This window comes from Sparus aurata, chromosome 20 (genome assembly GCF_900880675.1).
Source record: "Sparus aurata chromosome 20, fSpaAur1.1, whole genome shotgun sequence".
Lineage (NCBI taxonomy): Eukaryota > Metazoa > Chordata > Actinopteri > Spariformes > Sparidae > Sparus > Sparus aurata.
In genome coordinates, this window is record NC_044206.1 from 840,286 (window position 1) to 862,677 (window position 22,392).

The 22,392-nt window shown below is 41.4% G+C and overlaps 1 protein-coding gene and 1 long non-coding RNA gene across 5 annotated transcripts in view; one reads left to right on the top strand and one right to left on the bottom strand.

The window, feature by feature from the left end:
• The window catches only part of LOC115570877 (RNA binding protein fox-1 homolog 3-like), a 1,044,539-nt gene that overhangs the window by 796,445 nt on the left and 225,702 nt on the right, over window positions 1-22,392 (bottom strand). The window lies entirely within an intron of this gene.
• Window positions 7,085-10,984, top strand: LOC115570887 (uncharacterized). Its single transcript, XR_003981838.1, has 4 exons — window positions 7,085-7,314; window positions 8,093-8,137; window positions 8,410-8,479; window positions 10,484-10,984. It is a non-coding gene; the product is annotated as an uncharacterized LOC115570887 (long non-coding RNA).

Consider the following 22,392-nt stretch of genomic DNA (forward strand, 5'->3'; position numbering starts at 1 on the left):
TTTTCTGTGCCACATTCTTCTCATATTCAGCAATCAGGATGTTTGGATTTCAGGTGATAAATTAAACCCGACGTGGAGAAACTCTTTACAGATGCATCCCCTCTTGAAATGTCAGCATTACACCTTTTGCAAATCGCTATCCGCGGGTCTTTCTCAGATATATTGAAATACGTCCACACCGCAGACAGTTGGCGCATATCCAGACAAGCGTGTGCTGGCCGCCGTTTTTGTTTGCGTCATCATAACTTTCTGTTTCGGCCGTGTTGTTTCGGTGATAAAAGTATTTTGGCCGAAAACCGAAAATGCGCTTTTGGGCCATTTTCGGTGGCCGAATATTCGGTGTATCCCTAATATATATGTAATCATTTTATTTTATACAGCTTACATGACATGAGCATTATTGAGGAGAACATGAAAGAACATGTTTTCAAGGACCCCTTAAACAGTGTGTAAGTACTCCATCCTAATTACATTTATGTCTATTTAGTCTTTCTTAATGAAAGTATCTATCTATCTATGATTTACTATAATGAACCATTGATCAGTAAGCTAATTTCCATGCATTAACATTCATTCACTTTGCATCGAGTGTTAATGGTTGAATTTACAAATTGATATTGGTTCTCCCGGGTTTCGGCACCACATGGCGTGCAATGAGAAAAAAGAACCCCAGTGGAGAGCCAACCGCTGCTTGTATGAGACTACAGTGATAAAGAGATCCGCCAAGGCAAGTGGGATCTCTAGGTGACCAGTCAGAGTGAGCTGAGTCACCAGTCCCACAGAAGGCCGCAAGAAGCGGACATGGTAGCCGACGCAAGTCCGCTCGATAGCGCAGAATAGCACAGCAGTCTGCCGATCATCCCTGACTCGACGTGCTAAGAGAGGCTTTGAGAGGCAGGTGACTCGAGACGATAAAAAAAGACGACATGGCTGACGGACATCAGGAGGACCTGGAGGCCTTTGACTCGGTCAAGGGAACCGGAGTAACAGGAGCATCCCACAGGCTTCCCTGCAGCGTAATCCTGAGGGGAGGTGAGGTCAGCACCTGGGGATCAGCAGTCCTCCACTATCTCAAGGGTGTAACCTGATAAAGGACCAAGACGCCCTTGAGGGAGAGGTGGAACAAGCGTATGCACGGGATGAGATCTACTATTCAGAGAAACTCCTGAGAGACCAGGGGGTAGCAGTTCTCTGGAACAACAAACATGTAGAACATAACAAGGCACCCCAATATTACCGCTGTCATCTGCAAGAACCAATTCAAACATCTTCATCTACTGTCACCGTCCATTGAAGTGAAGATCCAGTGGATTCACTTATTTTTTGATGGAAATGTCCCCACAACAACTGGAAAACTCTTATGGCTATGTCTGCAGATTCACATGGGATTAGAACCACTGACACTGTCTGCAATTACTACAAATTACAAAAGGACCCCAAGTTATACTAGTCCCATGCAATTAGGGCTTCGGTTTCTTAGAACAGTAATAGTTATAAAATCTATGACATGAACTAGGAAAAGTCCAGAATTTTGAGTAAATTAACATGGAGTGATTAAATGGAACTCAATATTAAATGACTGAATTATCATTGAGTAGTCAAAGCAGTGAACTTTACAGGGTAGGCCACACAAACCAACACAGAACTGAACCTGTGTTCTCCTGACAGCCTTTAGCACATTGTGTAACTACAAGCACATGATATGGAAATATTGCTACAAAAGTGTTTTCTTAATTTGTTTAAACAAATGCAAAGAGGGGGCTTCCATCTTTGAGCAATGTTGACAAAGAGGGGGCTTCTGTATACTGCAGTGGAGCTGTCTGTACCTATTCTTTTGCCCAATGAGAGTTTGTTACTTAAACTTTGTTTCTTTCTGAAGTTGACAATTAATTAAATTGTTTTACCAACAAATGAGCAAGGCATGGCTGCATGCACTAATATCAGTATAAGCAGCTAAATGTTCTTCATCTAACATTTAAACATATGAGAATATTTATAAAGATTAAATATACCACTGCACTAATTTAAAGACAAATGTATATTCATCTGCGTTATTGTGAATCGTTTTTATTACTTGTGTGAAATGCTCCATCCTGTGGATCATATCTTATTTTGCATTTCCATCCAGTACTCCTGTTGTTCTCTGGACAATATGATACATGATCAATGAAATAAAATAGCAGCATTGCAACGTACAATACTTCTGAGAAAAAAAAGTAGCGCAACTAAACTTTCCCTTCAAATATGGTTTGTTAATATCTTTTTGTAACAAAACATTAGGCCCAACTTTAATTGATTTCCTAATAAAAAGACATTTAAAGGGAAACAACAAGAATAATTCAGACATTGAAAAATTATATTAAGAGTCACACTCACCTTCCGGAGACTTACCCTAACCGCTACCGCCTAACCCATACTGGACCTAACCCTAAACTTGACCTAAACCCTAGATGAGATTAGGATTTGGAGGCTTCAGCAAAAATCTCCTGAGTGCAACTGCAATTGACCATATCGGTCAGCGAATTTCAGCACAATGTCAAACATTCTAAGTAGGAGGAGAAACTCTGAACAGCAGCAGCAGCAGCAACAGTTCACCACATAGCAGCAAGAGTTAGCAATTCTAGTCGCCCTCTAGGCGACTGCCTATATGGCTTATGCCAAGAGCCAGCCCTGCCTAAACTTTAAACTAACTCTTCACCCTAAAAATTAATAATATGGACTTACATTTTGTCCCCATAAGGACACCAAAATGTAATTGTGTAAATAGCTTTATATCCTGACAATGTGAGTAATGCACATCACACACTCACCAAAAATGGTGAGCTGTTGAAAAAAAAGCAAAAGTTATAATCGATTCAATTGTAAACGTATGAGTTCTGCAACGATGTGAAGAAGGTAAACTAACCCTCAATTTAAACAAACTTAAATTTCACATACAGTCATGCAATTTGAAGCAGATCACTGGGTGTAAGGTGAGCGGCAGACAGTCATCGGGCAGCCTGGAGAGGGCAAACGAGCTGAACAGATTCTTCAATAGGTTCAGCTCACAGCATTCTGTCGTCTCCCTGACACCTCCAGATCCCCACACACCCTCACTGCCCCAAATGCTTCCTCCTCTCCCCCCTCACTCCCCTGCTGTGAGCTCTCCTGTGCAGCACCTCTCCTCCTCCTCCACCTCTTCTTCCTCCTCCACCTCTTCCTCCTCCACCTCCTCCTCCTCTACCTCCTTCTCCTCCACCTCCTCGTCCTCCACTGAAGACACCAGCAGCCTCCCCCGCATGACTGTGACTGCAGGCCAGGTTAGGAGACAGCTGGAGAGACTCCACCAGCAGAAGGCTGCAGGCCCTGACGGTATCAGCCCCAGGATCCTGAAGACATGTGCCAGCCAGCTGTCTCCTGTCCTACAACACCTCTACAACCTGAGCCTGGGTCAGGAGAGAATACCGGTGCTTTGGAAGACTTCCTGCCTGGTTCCTGTTCCAAAGAAGTCGACACCATCAGACCTCAATGACTATCGACCAGTGGCCCTCACATCTTACGTCATGAAGGTGCTGGAGAGACTGGTTTTGGCCAACCTGAGGCCGCAGGTGAGAGCCCTGCTAGACCCTCTGCAATTTGCTTACCAGCCCTACTTGGGAGTTGATGACGCTGTCATCTTCCTGCTGCAACGAGCCCATTCGCACCTGGATGGTGGAGGAGGCACTGTGAGAATCACATTCTTTGATTTCTCTTGTGCTTTTAACACCATTCAGCCACTGCTACTGGGGGAGAAGCTGCGGGTGATGGGTGTAGACGACACAATGATCTCCTGGATTACTGACTACCTGACAGGCAGGCCACAGTTTGTCCGTATGGGCAGTGTTCTGTCTGATGCGGTGGTTAGTGATACAGGAGCTCCACAGGGGACTGTACTGTCTCCTTTCCTGTTCACCTTATACACCACTGACTTTCAGTACAACAGCGGGTCGCGTCACCTGCAAAAGTTTTCGGACGACTCGGCTGCTGTTGGGTGTATAAGTGAGGGACAGGAGGAGGAGTACAGGGCACTGGTAGACAACTTTGTGGAGTGGACTGGACAGAATCACCTGCGGCTGAACATCAGCAAGACCAGAGAGATGGTGATAGATTTCAGGAAGAAGAGGAAGACGGCTTTCCAACCTCTGTGCATTCTGGGAAAGGATGTGGAGGTGGTCGAGGATTACAAGTACCTGGGTGTTACCATCAACCACAGACTGGACTGGAGATCTAACACTGAAGCTGTTTACAAGAAGGGGATGAGCAGACTTTACTTCCTGAGGAAGCTGAGATCCTTCAACGTGTGCAGCAAGATGTTGGAGATCTTTTATCAGTCTGTGGTGGCCAGTGTACTTTTCTTTGCTGTGGTTTGTTGGGGAAGCAGCATCGGAGCCAGCGACACCGACAGACTCAACAAACTGATCAGGAAGGCTGGCTCTGTGATTGGCTGCAAACAGGACACTCTGGAGGCTGTGGTGGAGAGGAGGACACTGAAAAAACTGTTATCCATCATGGATAATCCTCTCCACCCTCTCCAACTCACACTGGTCAGACAGCGGAGCACCTTCTCCGGAAGACTGCTTCAGCTTCGCTGCCGAAGCAACAGATACAGGAAATCTTTCCTGCCACAATCCATCACTTTATATAATAACTTTCTCACCTCTGCCTGACAGAGAACTCTGGTCTCTCTACTGTTTTGTTGTATATATTATTATTGTCATAGTATATTTTGCATATTTTGTTTTGTTGTATATATTATTATTGTTTATAGCACACTGTGCACTGTATATATACACTATGTATATATTGGATTCTATTTATGTGTTTTAAGTGTTTTATTTGCTGACCCACTACTGCTGTAACAAAATAATTTCCCAGTCTGGGATCATTAAAGTAATTCTATTCTATTCTATTCTATTCTATTCTATTCTATTTAAATGAAGTCATTCAAAGTGAGACAGTAAATCATCATTCGCATGAGTAAGTCGCTTGTTGGAGAACATAAACAGTGAGTCATGCTGTCATAAGGGACAGGGACTTGTTTCAACGTACTGAGACAAAAAAAAGTGGAACTGTTTCACTCAAATGACTAATATTTCCTGATATATGTTTTGTAATACATGTTTAATGTGTTATTGAGCTTTTGTGTTTCTTACAGATAACAAACTAGCCAACCTGCTGAAATGTTTCCTACAGGTGTTTCCAGTTGACTTTTTCTAAATTAGAGCGTCATTTTGGTGATACTAGCACAGGGATTATTTTTTCTTCTTTCAAGACAAATGTTTTGTGCATGAATTTTTAAATTGTGAGGTAATGATTGTTTAATGTTTGTTTTTACACTTGACTAAGTGAAATATGATGGCAACTAAAGTCCACTGCAGACATCAATGGTAAAAGTGATTCAGGAGCAACTGTTAAATCATTTTACTCTCAGAAAACCAGGCAGGTATAAACAATATTTTGAGAAATTATTTTATTTATATTTTGATATTTAAACCTGTACATATTTTTTCCTTGACTGAAAATACATCTGTATGCTCAGTTGGCGTTATGACCTGAGGGTATATATTCTGCCTATTGGGCCTATATTTGGATAAAATCTAAAGACCATTTCCTAATGCTGTTGACTGAATTATTTTGTAAATTAAAAAAAAATAAAAAAAAAAACCAAAATAAGGCTTCAACTTCAACTTATCATTCTGCAAATAATGATTGCAGCGTAACGGCTGTAGAATAGTGAGACCCTCCATTGTTATCACTAACTCCAGTTAACAATTGGACCAACCTGGTCAAATGTGGAAACTCAACACTGCAGACAAAGAACACCCGCTGATGAAGGAGGCAAAGAAAGTGAAGAGGGAGAGTGATACAAATTGAGGTAAACAAAAGTGAATGGCCATTGTTGTGTCAAAGTGTGTCAAGTTTCTCTGCTGAATGTTTCCCCTTACCACCAGGACTTAAAGGAGAACTTCGGTCGATTTAAACATGCAGCTCAATTGCTCAAGCTACCCTTGACTTGCCAGTACCGAAGACGCGAACAAATTTGATCCAGCCATTACAGAGCTCCGTGAACGGAGACGTAGCATTGAACGCTAACAGCATGGGGTCAGAACTTTAGACTGTGTTTTAAGCGTCTTAACATGCTCCACATCTCACACCAAAAGTTATGCAACATCAGCAGACACCTTAGCACACAGCACTGTAGCGTGTATGACTCAAAATGAATAAAAAAGTAGTTAAAACAGTGTGTTTGTGCAAGGAGCTACTAACCTGTTTGTTGACAATCCGTGTGTTCCGGTACCTAGACCAAACTAGCATATCCATCGAGTGTGCACTTAACAGGCTTAACAGGCTATTGTAAGGCTCATGGCTCATGACAGGCTGTAACATGGACATGTACATTATGAACATAAACACGAAAATGCTGGATTACGTTTCCGTCTCCGCCAGTGAGGGAGTAAATGCACGCTCGACGGATCAGCTAGTTTAGCTACCGGAAGACGCCGATGTCAACAAACAGGTAAGTAGCTCCTTGCACAAACACACTGCTTTAACTACTTTTTTATTCATTTTGAGTCATACACGCTACAGTGCTGTGTGCTAAGGTGTCTGCTGATGTTGCATAACTTTTGGTGTGAGATGTGGAGCATGTTAAGACGCTTAAAACACAGTCTAAAGTTCTGACCACATGCTGTTAGCGTTCAATGCTACGTCTCCGTTCACGGAGCTCTGTAATGGCTGGACCAAATTTGTTCGCGTCTTCGGTACTGGCAAGTCAAGGATAGCTTGAGCAATGAAGCTGCATGTTTAAATCGACCGAAGTTCTCCTTTAAGACAGTTTAAAACCAGCATTCTTTCTACTAGATTAATAAGTAACAAAGTCTGCCAATTTATCAAGACAACTACACTGTAAAATTTTACCAGAATTTAACAATATTTTACTGTAATATTTCACAATAATTTACTGTATTATCACTTTACATGCTTTAACTGTAATAATCACAATATAATACTGTAATTTAGAATTTTCTGTGAAATCAAGTAAATTACTGTAAAAAACTGATGCCAGGTTTTAACAACATTTTACTGTAATATTCCACAGTAAAATACTGTAGTCAAACTATCCTCTGTGATAACACAACAAATTATTGTAAAATTTGAATCGCGCTTGAACCGCACTGCATTGTGGGACCAAGAAGAGACGTCAGGTGGATACGGGTGGATAAGATACTGTTCTCTTACATACATCCATGGTGGATAATGTTACGACCCGACACACACCGATAGAAGAGCTCGAAGGTAAGGTTAACATCATTACATTTTAGGCAGCTTGTAACAACTTTATATTAGTTGTGTGAGTTAACATTAGTAAGTGAACGATCTTTGGATCAAGGTAACGTCACTTTATGCTCCACTTTTGTGGCTGTTAAGTCATTTCAAAGCCGTTTTTCTCCGCAAAGCTTTGCCTCATAGAGAAGTAACTTATAATTTTGGAAAGTTCAAATAGTGTGTTTTCATCTATTCGTCTCCACATGTTGTTAGGAGGCATACTGTGTGAGTTATTTGACCGAGAATACGCGGTGTTTTCGCCGCGAATTAGCAAAAGTCAAAGTTAAAGTAAGCTAACGTTAGCCTCCAGCTGCAACAACTAAGTCATTACAAAGCCGTTTTTCTCCACAAAGCTTTGCCTCATAGACAAGTAACTTATATCTTTGGAAAGTTCAAATTGTGTGTTTTCATCTATTCGTCTCCACATGTCGTTAGGAGGCATAGTGTGTGAGTTATTTGACCGAGAATACGCGATGTTTTCGCCGCGAATTAGCGAAAGTCAAAGCTAAAGTAAGCTAACGTTAGCCTCCATCAGCAGCAACTAAGTTATTACAAAGACGTTTTTCTCCACGAAGCTTTGCCTCACAGAGAAGTAACTTATATCTTTGGAAAGCTCAAATTATATGCTTTCATTTGGTGGTCATATCGATGGGAGGGATATGCATGAGTATTTGATTGACTAACGTTACTAATCTTTTCCAGCTTAAAGTATATGATCTGTCACTAATTGCTCTCCTTTCTTTTTCAGAGACAGTTTAAACAAGGACAGTGATCCCTGGAGCAGACTGTTGAGGTAAAAATAGCACATTGAACTGTAAATAATCTGAGAAAATCAAGTGGTTCTCTTCTTGATATTGTACTTTGATTCACCACTGAATGCCTCATCAAACTAGCAAATGACATTTGGATCAAATTAAGTCTATAGTCAGTAATTTAATCGCATTCATTCATATGTTGACACATAACATTTGCTCTGATTAACCTCTAAATCATTAGAACCAGTGACATGCCTTTTATGCACCATGTTGAATACGCTACAATGCTATGTTATTTCTTATTTTACAGCCGTGCGCCACAGCCGCTGATGTGCAGAGGACAGTGATATTACCAAGCACCCCCTGCTTGATTGTCCAAGGTACTGTTGATATCTGGATTTTATATTGATATTTCGAGCTGTATGTGGTTATTTTAAAAATGAAGAAAAAAAAGTCACTACATGATCATTTCACATAACTTGTTTATTGGTCTCTTGACATGTTTTTTCCCCCAATATTTTATATATAATATTATTATTTTTTTTCTGAATCTGAGCTTAAGCAGTAGTGCACCAGTAGTTGGTATCTGACTAAACTTTATTTTGGAACTGTATCACTAAGGAAGCCACGATAGATCAGCCATCAATCCAAATCATCCGATCTTCAGTATACAGTAAATATGAGATTGGTGAATTCTATTTGTTTTATAGTTGCCTATTACAAAATAATTGACACAAGAGTCATTTCTTAGCAGAGCATGCTGCGAACCACTTTTTCCACCCAGCTGACTTTAGCAAACGGACTGTCAACATAACATACATACACACTAACTTGCACATTGATGCTCACATCAATGGAAAGCTGCTTTTAATCAGAGATCTCTATAAAGATTGATTGTATTTGTTAAATGTGTGTATCCCGACATGTCCAGTGTCATATTTTTAGCAAGGTGTAAATTTAAGTTCACAATCTGGACTGTTTGCTAACATCAGCTGAGCTACTTGTGAACTGCTTATGTAAATTTGCACTAGGGGTGGGAATCGAGAACCGGTTCCGACCCAGAACCGGTTCCGACTGACCAATTCCATCGGAATTGTAGCCTCCGGCGTTATCAATTCTTCTTAAGATTCACTCATTTCCCTGCCTGCACGAGGAAATTTTGCGTCGCGGTACATTTGCATCACACTCCCTGATGACTCAGACCTTAAACCGCGAGGCAGCATCATGGAGAAGAAGAAGCGATCAATTCTGCTGTGTGTAATCAGTGCAATCAACCTGGATGCGAGAGGACGCTACTAAAAAATCGCCGCTTCTCAATTCGTAGCAAAACTGCTTTTTTTTGGAGAGATGGAAAGCCAAGCTGTCCCTACAAGCTCTGGGACTGTGCTACTAACTTTGAAGGCTGCACACCTGAACAATTGTCACCATGGACTCACCTTTCTCCCCTGATCAGCTGTTAGCCCCGCCATCAGCTGTTAGCCTCATCGATCAGCTGTTAGCCTAGCAACGCTAACTTTCAAACCGATGTACTCAATACTCTGTAGGCTGTCCATCGTTGCTCCGTTTGTCCTCCCTCCACCACTACCTCGGGGTTATTCACCCGGCTTCTTTATCACTCTCCTCTGCTGCTGTGCTCCCCCCCGGCAGCTGCGATGTTGGACGGGACCTCGAGACTCAAATCTGTTTATAAGGACGGTGCTATTCCCTCCGTGCGGACTGACAGGCGCTCAATTTGTTCTTTGTTTTGTTTGTTTCACTTTGTTAAGTGTCCCTGGGTACCCTAAAAGGCACTATATAAATTAAATATATTATTAATAATGCTGTAATATCGTGTTAGGGCGCCTGCGTTGCTGCTGGTCAAACAAGCTCCACTGGGACCTCCATTGACAACGTTGACATTAAATATCCTGCATTAGCACACTGTGGCCTTGCAACTGCAAGCAGCATGCACAGTTTTTTGTTGTATGTTTGAGTTGAATGAGTTCATGTTCACAGTCTTGTGCAGACATAATTTGGGGAAAAAATAAAATGGTTGCTTTTGGTGCAGAAGACTGTGTAGAACTCCTTTTTGCCGCTCAATGACCTACTCAGGAATCGATATGAGAATTGATAAGGAATTGAATTGATAGGCAGAATCGAAAATGGCATTGATATTGATAAAAACTTATCAATTCCCACCCCTAATTTGCACCGGGCAGCATTTTGAGTTTTTTAAAGGCTGAAGCTATACAAAAACTGTCATCGTGCTTGGCTTTCAATACTAATTTTTTTGGTGTAGGTCGGATTTAGTTAAAGAAGAAGGGGCACCACTGCATGTGCCTTAGATAAACAATGCAATATTAAATCTGTGAAACTGAAAGTTGTCTTTGCTTTATTGTTTACAGGTGCTTCTTGGGCATTAACCCTGAGATGGGCTCAAATTCAAAGAAGTGTGGAGGCATCAATCGACACGTGAGAACGCTCCAAAGTAAACTTGTTAACTTTGAGTGGTCAATGTAAATATGAAATTGTTACATAGTTGGCGTAAGAATGTTCATATTGTATATGTTCATAAGTTGTAAATTGTTTATACTGTATTGTTTATACTGTATATGTTTAGAGTTGTAAATTGACGTGTGGGTTGAGTATGGTAACCAATTTCCTGCTATCTATTAACCCTCTGAGGATGATTGACGTGCCGGCGCGTCAAAATCACGTGACTAATTTAAGATGACGTAGCAGCGAGACGGAGCCTCTGTGAGTCTCCCTTCTGACTCTATGTGTTAGAGACTATGACAAACTATATGCCAGTTTTTAAATCGTGTTGATAGGCCAAGTAAAACCGGAGTTACGATGTATTATGTACGCCACACTTTTTCGCTAACGTTGCTGTCACGTTTGCTGCGCGTTTGGTGCAGGAAGAGACGGAAAAGAGATCGGGCTTTCCTCACGGACGTGTCCGCAAGCAGGAAGTGCAAGCAAAAAAAACATGTTCCTATTGGTGGAAAAAGGCACCACACCAGCCAATCACAAAATTACATGGCAAATCACGTGATTTGGTTGCTGAGGGCGGGGGGGAAGATTTGGAAGGGACGGGGCGCAAAGTGAAAGCAGCAGTGCCGGTCAGAGAGGCAGCGACAGAGATCGCGAGTTTTGAGAGTTGGGAGATTTGTGACATTTAGCGTGTTTGGAGTGCATAGTTACTGTGTTATGTTGTGTGTTTAGTGTGTAGTGGAGTCGTTTTTGTGTTTAATGAGTCAAAACAACAAGGAGAGTGCTGAATGTGGAGCAGGCAGTGCAGCTTTTCATTGAGCTGGAGGAGCTCAGGCAGACCTGAGCCTGAGGCGTTGCCTGCATTTAAATGTAAATAGTTACATATAACTTTGTACATTTCAAAAACTTATGCACAGATTTAGCTAACAACAATTTATATTTGCATTATAAGTAATAAAAATGGTTCGTTGAGCATATTTGTGGTTTTCACAGTAAAAAAACTAACTTTTTCCTACTCGGATTTTATGGTTTTTTGTGGATTTAGGTCCATTGTGTTAATACAGTATGTCAAAATGAAAAAATAACTGTACAGTCACACATGTGAGGTTGTGGTGAAAATAATGACACCAAACAAGGCAAGGTAAATTGTTTTTAAGGTGAAATATAATGGTAAAATCAAAAATGGTCAAAAACGGCCAATTATACCCCAGACCCCAGAGGGTTAATCACAATTTGATATTGATTCGATTTAATATTGATTGATTGATTGATTCATAGATTCAGTTGGTGATACCAAAGTATGATTTTGATTTGTAACCTGATTACATAACTACTCCAGCCATGTAACACATCAATACTGGTATCAATATTGACATTAGACAGGGAATGAATTAGCACTTAATAGCTGAATCTGCTCTTTAAAAATGAAAATTCATGTTCATGTTTATGTTCAGAGACGGCTCTTGTAAATTGTTGAATATGATAGTTTTATAATTATTAAAAAATTAAAATGAGTATTGTCTTTGTTTTCTTTGTTCTTGTTTTGACTTTTAATTTAGCAAATCCAAAGCATGTTTGTGTGGTAAAATCACAGGTAACAAGTCAAATTTGCAATATGTTACAGTATTATTTAAGCTGTAAATTTACAGTAAATTACTGGCTACTGGTTGCATTACTTTTACAGTAAAAATTAAAATACAGGTAATTACTGTAATTTACATACAGCAAGATATTGTAATTCCACAGCTACATACTGCTATATCACAGTAATTCCATGGGCATGACTACTGTGAAGTTACAGTATACATCTGTAGATGCATTGTATTTTACTGTGAAATATTTACAGTACATTATTGTGAAGCATGTACAGTAAATTACTGTGAAATATTCACAATAAATTATTGTAAAATTACTGTGAAAGTAATGCAACTAGTAGCCAGTAATTTACTGTAAATTTACAGTGAAAACTTTTACAGTGTAGGTATTTTGCTCTGCCTCTTCATAGCCCAGAGTTCAGGGTTTCAAGATCAAACTGGGATTCTTATGGTTACTTTGTGCTTTGGATAGAAGCACGGTCATTAGCAATTGCCATGTTGCTTAGGTTCTCTTCACAACAATAGTCCTAACAGTAGTACCACAGGGAAACACTAGGAGAGGGGAGTTTGAAAGGTTTGAAGAAACAACTGAACTGGCACATTATGATACCAACATATGGTGTGTGTTTTTTTTTTGTTATGTATTTAATTTACAGCATTGGAAAAAACCCTGACCCCAGTGATCACCTTATCCCTCTCCTGTTCTATGCTATGTATCATGTGCGAACTTCAAGAGATGATGGATGTGTCATGTGTTTCTGAATGAATACTCCTGAACTAGGCCTCCACAGCTAATTTTATTGCACAGTACAAAAAATCCTGCGCTCTCGTTTCTACTTTCTACCAGTTTAGATGGCAATAATTGAAAAAGTTCTCACTGTGACGCAAAGTCTTAGCAGCACAGCAGGAGGACATTAGAGGGTAAAAAGTATTGAGACAGTCATAGCAGTTTCTGTGTGAAAGGAAGTTCCTATCTGTTGAGCAGTCCTGGCCATAGACATGCAAGAGCAATTGCAGTTTTTATTTCATTTCAGCGTCAGCACTGTTTAGTGGATTTTGTCAAGTGTTTGACTGAGGGGGGACTTCCTCCCCTCTGACTTATCAACCAATCATTAAAAGCACATCTTCTATCAAATGAAATAACAGCATTAAGGAGTTCCTCTCTGCATCCCAAACCATTTTTCCCTAAACAAAACTAACACTCCAAAGTTACACCATTGAGGAATGTCCAGAGGGACAGTAGAATGTATACATGATGACGCTGAGCAGAGTGCAGGATCTTTTTCAAGACTGAAGTGATACTTCCCAACATAACTGCCTAAAAGTCGGATGTGGGATTATTTTCTTTATTTCTTCTTCACTTTTTGACCAAAACTAAAATGAACATTGACAAAAGAACTGAAAAGAAACAGAAAATAAGTGAACTGCATAAAAAAATGATCCAGGCAGGCTACAAAGCCCATACCCTATACTCCTGTGTGAGAATCTTAACTCCAGTTTCAACTACAGATTTGTGAAAAGACTTAATTGTTTAAACATTTTGAGGGAAAATTTGCAGCAGTGTGAATTGGCCCATCTTGGCTTGGCTAAAAACTGTTTGGCTCCTGTGACTCCAGCTTGTCAAGTTGCCAGTGGCTGGTTGTAGAGTGTAAGAAATGTATGACACAAGCCTTAACATTACTGCTATACTGACAACGTCTCTGATTCTCATGAACTCATCATGTTGCAATACTTGGTCTGAAGAGGACTTACATTGGCTAAGAAGACGTACATTTTCTACACAAGTGGACACATTTTACTAAACCTGAGAAACATGTTGCTTTGAAGCTGCATTTACACACAATATTAAGACAACAAACGTTTAAAAATATTGTGAGAAGTGGTCAACAGACAATCTTTTTACTCAATGGTACTAGACATGAACACAGCAGCAGAAAAGGCAGCAAACTTCACTAGACCACACCTTCTAGACATGTTTCTATTAATATTTCAACACAGCCATTTTGATCATGTTATCCCTTCATATGTCTCTGCCAGTGTGAGAAAATTACATCGACTTCCTGTTGGTGATCAAATGTGCTGTAAGGACAAGAGGAGGGAGAGAGATTGTCACATTGCTTGAGGTGTCACAAGAGCCACAGGAGGGGGCACATAACCACATGGGAAGATACACAAGTTTAGATAAGATGACATTTGCTGTCCCATCTGTTACATCAAAGTTTCACTGTCCTGGGAAGACAGGATACACCCAAATATCAAAGAGTCATTATTCTGTAAAGAAAATGTTTTATGACTGTTGTAAATGAAGGTAACCTCCTCTCTGATCCGTACTTAATGGGTAACAATTCAGAGTTCGAGAGAGAACGCTTTTGCCTTCTTCTCCACGCTGCGTGTTATTAAATGAGATCTGATTCATACGCTGAAGTCTGAAATTCTTCAGAGACTTAGCAACTCTCTACCTCACAAAGGAGATTTTCCACTACACCAGACAGTGGCCTAATTGACCCTACAACTGACAGCATGCTCAGAGTGCTAGAAAGACAGAACAGCCTTCAAAAAACCCCGAGACCTTCCCACCACTGTCCTTTTCTCCTGAATCCAGGTTTATGGGTTGAAAGATCCATAAAGCTTCATTAAAATGAGCTACATAAACACCCCACTGTGTTGTCCTTGCAGAGCAAGGGGTTTGAGTTGCAGGCTTCAGTGTTCTAACGTGTTAAAGGAGACAGCATGTGTGAATGGAAATATCAAGTGAGACATAAGAGACAAAACTCCTGTGGAGACAGGAGCTAATTGGAGTCAAGTGAATGTGGCATGCTAGGAGTAATGTGCCAGAACAGGGATACACATATAATCAGCCATTCAAATGTATCATAATGAGACTGATCCAAACTCTAGAAGTCATAGCAGAGTGGGCGAGTGTGGATGTGCATATGCCTGTCTTGATAAAATCATCCTCCAGTATGGATGGGAAACACAAATTGACACACATGACCTCGACTGACAGCTGTTTTGACCCACAGTAATGGTCCTGCCCAGAGCCATGTTTCAACCCTTACAGCCTGCCACTTTGGATGCTTGTGTAGTGCATGACGGCTGCGTTGCTGGGGTAATGCACTACACAGTACACTAAAAAAAATGATTGAAGCCCGTCTTAGAGGTGAAAAAATTAAATATAATTTGCTTCATTTATTACATGTCTATTCACAAACATGCATATATATATTTAATGGGTGTAACATAATATGTATAAATACTCTCAGCAATGAGATTTATTTACGTTGGATTGCAAGATAATTTAATTAGGGACCACCCTTTGTGCATGTGCGAGATTATGCACTCCTTCTCTGCACCTGTCCCTCCTTCTCCTCTTGCTGCAGTGGTAGATCTCTGAGATAGAGACTCTCTGGAAGTCGCCGCCGAAGTACATTTCTTATTAAGTATTCTTGTTTTTAGTTGTTTAGAATGTAACTCGCTGTCTAATAACGTGCTAACGTAATATTCCGACTGAAATTTGTGCCATAACTTTAAGCAGCGAGGCTCGTCTTCATTCAAGTCCAAGTTAGCACCTGACATTCCCAGAGATGTACACTTTGCTGTAAGCACGGTCCGAAAATATGGCGGCGGTGTGTTTGCAGAGCAGGGGTCGGGTGGTTAAATGCCGTGGCGATATCGATGGCCAACAATATAGTCTGTTATTTCCTCCGCCGCAGACATTATTCAGCAGTCACAATACAGACACAGCATTGACTGCTTCAGCCATCAACGCGGCCACTGTATTGGACCACCTGCCACTCGCTCGTGGTGAAATGTGCCAACAATGACCTGCTGTGCGCCATGTTGGACACGCACAGGCTGTAAAAACGCAGTTCTCCCATTACTCTCTTGACACATGGGCTCAATCAAACGTTACACTAACTTGTTCTCAAGGGAGCTAGCTGGGTAAAGTCTGTTTAATGTTCAGTCCAAATGCTAATTGTCTGGTCATTTACACACAGGTGCAGTTAAGCTGTGGGTGTACTAGCCTAACTAAGTTATAAGTGTCCATTTAGTAGTAGTATACCTTGCAGTCCTAGTCCTTAGCTGTGTGTGTGTGTGTGTGTGTTTCTCATTATGTGCCATCAGTAACACTATGATGGTTAAACACCTGCTAAGGCCTGACCTCCATGTACCTGTCACTGCAAAACAAGCTGTTTGTTCCTTCTCCCCCATCCTCTATTCATCCTACTTGTTACCTCACTTGCTCTCTTTCTCCTGCTGCAGCCCTTCTCCTCTCATATCAGGCCTGCCAGTCAGACAGTTCGCTTCCTTTTGATCCCTCCCTCCCTGGTGTCTGTCCTTTTCTGCTCCATCTGTTATCTGCTGTATGAGAGATCATCATCTGCCTTCATCTATCCTTCCATCTTCTCTCCTCCTCTGTACCATCCCTTGATTCATCCTAAGCGGGTCAAGTTTTAAATAATTTGATCGGGAGTTTTTCTTTAGTTTGACTGAAAATGGCTTTTGATCATCATAATGACAAGTTTGAACATAAGTAGCTCACACTCTGTAAATTCTCAAATGAACTCAAAATAATAGTGACTGGGTCTTAAAGTTAGTTTGATTGCTAACAAGCATTGGTCAACAGTGAATCTACTTTTATAAAGCTCTTTGTGCAGTGCCCATTCAAAACCTGCTATGCGTCTAAATTGTCTGGTATTGTGAGGAGTTAACAGAACAGTCCTAAGCCTTCTCAGCTGCCAACAGACTCATCGGAGCGCAGTAATATCAAACATGTTTGATATTTCTGATATAAATTTGGGTACTCACTTTGGTATTCTGCCCACAACAATCAATGAGAGAGGTATACAAATTGCTGCATGAAGACAGAGCGCTGAAGCCTCAAAATGGCTCAAATAGCATTGCTCCGTTTCTCTCGCATATTCAAATGTGATTTATTTGCATAAAATAAGAATAATAGTAAATTAATCACTGCCAAAGAGATCTTTTTCCATCTTTCCAGGCTCTCCCTAACACATGCTCAGGACAGAGAGCCTCAAAAAAACTGAAGGAACAGAACTCAGGAGGGAAAAACAACTTCAGGAGCTTCAGGACAAAAGGCAGTTGGAAGAAAAAGGAGTTGCAACATTTACTCAGGGTTTGCAAATGGCTCAGGCCCATCCTACCACCAGAACATTGACAAACCATATGTACAACCCCGCCCTTCCATTATACTCTGCTACTGCCAGTTGGCTTGCTACTCCCCCACTACAAGGGCACTATCAAGAACAGAATCATGACAAAAACAACAACCAAAATAGCACTCAGTAGAGTGCATATGTAGTATAAAATCACTATAGTAAGTAGCTAGCGACAACTGATAATAACTGTTATAGTAATAAAAGTAAGAAATGAAGGGTAATCAAGTGTGAAGGAGATGCTGAAACATACTACTCTGGATCAGCTGATTGAAATGTGCATCTGATGATTAAAGCTGCTGTAGTGTGATGATGTGAAGTGTGAACCAAATATACAACACTTTTATTGTTCTTTAAAAATGCAGTGCCAAGAGTGATCAGATATAATGGGATTTATCAAGAAGGGGACTGAGTTATCAAAAAGCCGAAGCTAGGCGCAGGTGCAGAAGAAAGAACGGGGATTTTCCATAGAAAAATAGCAGTGTCAGCAGAAATAAAGATGAATAAGGATTGGTTGAGGCCATGAAAGCCTGGGAAGACACTCCCAGTTTTTTGTGTTTAAAAGAGGATGCTCATTGCTTTGAACCTCGGGTCAGAAGGTTTTATTTCACGGATTTTGTCTGTGTTTGATCACGTGCTTTGTTTGCCGGCTTATAAAGTTCTACTGCACTCAGCCTTGAAGACTCCTGGTGACTTTTTTGATCTTTGAAATGTTTTGGACCAATTAAGAAAAGTGAAGTCGATTTAGTTTTTTTTTAGTTTATTAGTTTATTATATCGAAGACAATCCCAATTAATTAACTGCAACAACAACAGTAAAAAGGGGCAGCTTTAGCCAACATGGCTAATATCCTGCTGTAGTCCCCGGCCAGATGACAATAGGCACCCTTTACCAAGTCCTTTACCAAGTTCCAAGAGTCATTAATTGAATTGAATAGTAATTGAATCAAGACTAATCCAACATCACAGCTGATAGCTCAGGATCACTCTAAATTTGACACCACCCATAACCACTTAACCATATTCTAAGCCAATCTCTTGGTGTAATGTAGAAGAGGTGGTGATGCGCTCGAGGACTGTCAAGTTATCGAACTGAAGAAAAACTAGGGTGTACTTGAAGGAAAGACAGAAAAACAAACATGCGTACTCAGGTGGTCTATTCTAGGTGAGACCCATCCTCCATCATGTTTCATTTAAATCTGTTCTGTAGTTTTTCTGTAATCCTGCCAACCAACCACACAACAAACAGACAAGGGCAAAAGCATAACCTCCTTGATGCAGGTAATTATGCAATTCAATGTCAAGTATAGATGCCAAAATATTCCTCAAATTGTAATAGGAGATTCATTCTTTCCTGACAGAGGAACGCTTTATGAATATAGCCCCAGAAAACACTTTGCACATGTCTAAAAAGTTATATTCTGATTACATGTTCATCATGTAACACACATCTTAATGTACCACTTTGCTCAGCATCCAGTTTTGTAGGAATCTCTTATCAGAATGAATCGGAGTGAGTGAGTGAGTCAGTCAGTGTAAGAGAGAGAAAGACAGAGAGAGAGAGTCCAGCACTGAATTTTAATCTTCACTTTAATTTGTGTCCTCCTGTCAAATGTTTAGAAAAACAGCAGATAAATCAGCGGCAGTGACAGGGAGCCCCGAGCTGCATCCTGATCAGCCTGCTCTCTCTGTCATACAAATACACACACACGCACGCATGCACGCACAAACACGCACACACACACACACACACACACACACATCAACAGACGTACAAATACAAACACACAGTATTGTCAGCAGTATAGCCGCTCCTGACCTCATGTTTTCCCATCACGTCTTGCTCCCTTTTTAATGTTTCTCTTGCTTTTTTATTGCCACACGTGAATCCTCAGAGACTGCCCTTATTTCTTAACAGATCCTTCACATCTGTGGAGCTCTCCAGAACACATATGCAGTCACTTCACTATGTGCATGTAAATACATCAGGGATCCGCTAACCAACAACAGATAATAGCCACTGCATTAACACCATCGCTAACTATTTAAAACAGGAAAATAAATGCTGGCATTATAATTATGGTAATGAATACCTTGTCCCTAATAGTATAATTATGTTGTGGGTCATAGTCATGCTGTCTTATGTAAACTTGTAAACTTCTGGCAAAACATTCACATGCGACTTTACAGAACAACGGCCACACTTTAAAAAGCTGATGACAGTGGATTGTGTGTGTTTGTGTGTGTATATATCTGTGTGTGCATTTCTTATTTGATATATGTCTTACAGTTCCCTTTGCCTCAGAGGCCGGTAATGAAGCGCATCAGTTTAATCATCACATTTGATTAATCTTCACACCTTGGCATATTGTCTGATGGGGTGGGGAGTGGAAGAGAGAGTGATGTTGAGGGGCCTGATGAAGGTGAGAGGGGAGAAGAGGAAAACCAGAGTGTCTGATCTAAAATAATCCAACTTTCCACCTGCATCAGTCCACATTCTGCATGATAATCACATGCTGTAGGAATACTCTGAAGGTCTGGTCTGTGGCCCGTTGCTTTTAAGTTTGATACTATGAGTACCCCTTTGGTAGTGATTTATTTATTTATTTAATTAATTTTAATTTAACCTTTATTTAACCAGGAAAGTCTGATCCCTTTTTCAAGGGAGTCCTGGACAAGAGGCAAAGAAAGAAAAAAAACAGTTACAAGTGAATTAAAATTACAAGTTACAAGTGTTGGGCCTCATGCGCTCATGCACATGTCTCAAACAAAGAGACCAAGAGAGGCCTGTAGTTGAAGCCAGAAGCCTAACTACTAGGGCCTCACACAAGAAACTACCGAACAAAGAACAGGGAAAAAGGCAGACCAGGTGTGAAAAACGTGACCAGGTTGACCTGCCCCCAAGACGTCACCTGGTCCCTATTGGCTGTGAGCCCGGAAGCTCCGCCAGGATCACAATGACGCCACGGAGCCCTCCTGCTCTTTGTACTCAGGGAGCTTATGTTGTGAAGAGACTTTGGTTTCACGCAACTGCTGCCATAAGGGTACAACTCTGAGAAATGTTTTTCATTTTTGCTTGAGCTAATTTCAGTTCCCTCCTCGCTGGACGAGACAGAGACTGTTTTTGTTTCACTTTCATTTTTGTTCGGATGTTCGTCATAATTGTTGGATCCAGGAACGCTGCACAACCCAGCCGTTTCCTCACTGCCTGCAGAAGGAAGAAAATAATCTTCAGAAGGAACGAAACCGTCCCTTCCATCGAGTTGACATATCGCTGTGAACAGCCTGCCATCAGCAGTCTAGGACGCTAACGCTGATCCCGTGCTCGCCTCCCGAACGAGTTGGAGCTCCGAGTTAGACGGGCACCCACGCTACTGCTACAGGCGGCATCCAAGTAAGAGGCTTTTGTTTGGGTAGAAACAGATAGTATAAAGCGTGGTTCTTCTTTGTTGTGCTTTTTATTTTGTTGTGAAAGGACCGCCGAGTCCGATTTATGGTTACCCGTACTGTGTGCTAACTGTGTTGCTACACTCGCTAGCTCCTTCAGGCTAATCCAGCCTGTACAGTCTTGCTGCCGTGTGTGACCACAATACGTCGTATTCCGGCTCGATCAGCGGACGATAAATGAACCTCGATTCGCTTGCCAGCCACTGTCCGAGGGAGAGACGACCGCTGTGCACCACATGGTCGTTGTGTTTGTTTCGTTGTTGTCTGCTAGGCGCCTGCTTAGCTTCTTCTCTCTTTTACTAACACACACTCACACACACACACACACCGAGATACACATACTCTTTAGGGCGATCTGTTGTAAACTTATAGTTAACAACCCCGCTATAACGTAAGACGTGTACCCAGCATATTCCCTTTATTGACTGTAAAGACGGACTTCCCCCGGTAGCACGGTTACCTTTTTGGGACTGTGGCTATCATCCCTGTAAATTCACCTCTCGTGTGACCAAACCGCACACAAGATCAAAGACGGCGCAAACACACACATGCAGTGTAGAGGAGATGAGCGAAGGGGCAGGCACACATGCCACGGTGCCCAATAAGTAGTGTTAGGGATCGTGCCTTGCTCAAGGGCACCTCGGCAATGCCCAGGATGTGAACCAGCACTCTCCAACTGCCAGTCCACATCATTCTTTTTTGGTCCGGGTGGGACTTGAACCGGCGACCTTCCAGTCCCCAAGCCAAGTCCCTACGGACTGAGTTATTGCCACCCCAAACCTCGCGCGCACGTGTAGTGATCACCTTTGGTCGATACAGTCACTGCCGCCATTTTTGAATTCCAGGTATATGAATCAGTGAATCTGAATTCATCATCTCGGAATTCGTGCTCTCGCGTGACACTAAGGCTGAATCCCATTTCACCCCTTGGCCCTACCACTTGCCCCTACCCCTCCGTTTTGCGCGTTCACGTGTAGGGGTAGGGGTGTCCCAATTCCCGTTAGGACGGAGGGTTAGGGGGAAGTGGTAGGGCTATATACCCCTTCAAACAGAGATTTGTCAGAGGCACACTCCAAACGGAGGGCTACGACAGATTTCCCAGAATGCACTGCAAATCACCGGCAAGATGGCTGCTACCGGCAAAGAAGTTCATAAATGTAAGTATTTTCTCCATTAATAAAGTTTTAAAATTTACGAAAACCGTTGTATTGTCTAGTTTAACAATGTTTCAATGTGTAATGATCATTTTCTTCATAAAATGCACACGAAAAAAAAATCGCTAGTAGTTGAGGCTTCAGGTTAACGTTACCAGGCTGAACGCTACTAGCAGTGCTCTGTGGGCAGCCCTGATAATCTACAGTGATAACGTTATCAATAAAAACTTCTGCAACCTCGCTGCTGGTATTCAGTTACATTTATAGCGTTATGGGATACGCAGGAATGTCATGCACAAATCGGATGTAACGTTAACATTAGCCTGTGCAGTGTATGCATGAATTTGAAGTTGTGAACGAATTGCGAGCATCCATGCTACACACTTGTTAAACTGATATTGTAACCCAAGCAATATCACTGGTTTATATGAGATCTCAACAACAGTTAT